Here is a 1,156-nt window from a genome sequence, read left to right as displayed (position 1 = left end):
CCCTGTTTTATTCTCTCTGGCCCCTACAGGAGAAATTCTCTACCCTTTATGTATTGTCTAATGTTTGGTGCACCAATCATGTCAATTCATGTATGTCTTTTGTTTCGTTGTCTGAGTGATTGTGTCGTTGTCTGAATGACTGTTTTATGTTTCATGTTGAAAAAATAAAACAAAGATAAATGGTTAAAACTTTACCTGCTGATTCACTCTCAGTTTGCACAAAAAAGGCTGAAAGAGAGCCTTCACTTTGGTCAAAAATCAAGCACAGCAAGAGATGTCCTACTGAAAGACTTGTTTTTTAAAGAAAAGGAATCTGCAACCTCTTAGTTCTAAGGCAAATAAGCTAATAGTTGTTTTTTCCTAAAAAGTTCTCTGCAATTTTGTGATTATTGTGTTTAGCATATGACAAAGTGTGTTTTTATCTTATAAGTATGGCTATAAAAAGTAAAATTCTTTGATTGATCTAAATTTATAAGATTCNTGTAGCCACTTCATTTGGTTTTTGATTGGTCTTAAAGGTATAAATATGATCTGTACATCTTGGTCATAGAGAATTGGCTTATAAGTATTTGGGTATGATTAAAAAGGTATAACACTGGTTACAAAGTTAACTTAAGTAGTAACTCAGAGCTAGAGTCATTTTCAAACAAAAGCACCTGGCATAAACCAGCCCAGAAAACTAGTCCTCTAGAGATACTTCTAAATTGAGATAATATATTATGTAATTCTTATCCTAAAAAGTAGACTTATAGAGATAAGATTTTAAAACAACGTCTCTTTAATGGAACATTAAAATTTGCAGTCATGCATTCATGAATTGACAGCCAAACTTTGTAACGTGATAGTGATGTTTCTAGTATTGATTTTAAGGAAAATAAATTGTTTAAAATTTGGTCTTGCTTACCAAAAGTTATAGATATATTCTAATATTACAACGGAAACTTAAAAATTCTGGTTAAAATTGCCAGTGTCCCATTGACTGAGGTTTGCAATTTGATTGAAGGCTTAAGATTTTTAACTCACCCATATATTGATAATTAAGATTATTACAAGAGTAATCATCTTATAAAAACGCTAATGCCACTCACTTTGGCCATTCAGCCATACAAAGCAAGGCAGAGTTAACGAGATATATTCATCTTTGTACAAATATTAG

The sequence above is a fragment of the Mus caroli genome, unplaced genomic scaffold, assembly GCF_900094665.2.
Source record: "Mus caroli unplaced genomic scaffold, CAROLI_EIJ_v1.1 scaffold_16688_1, whole genome shotgun sequence".
Classification (NCBI taxonomy): domain Eukaryota; kingdom Metazoa; phylum Chordata; class Mammalia; order Rodentia; family Muridae; genus Mus; species Mus caroli.
The sequence above is the reverse complement of the archived record's forward strand: the minus strand, read 5'-3'. Positions refer to the sequence as shown.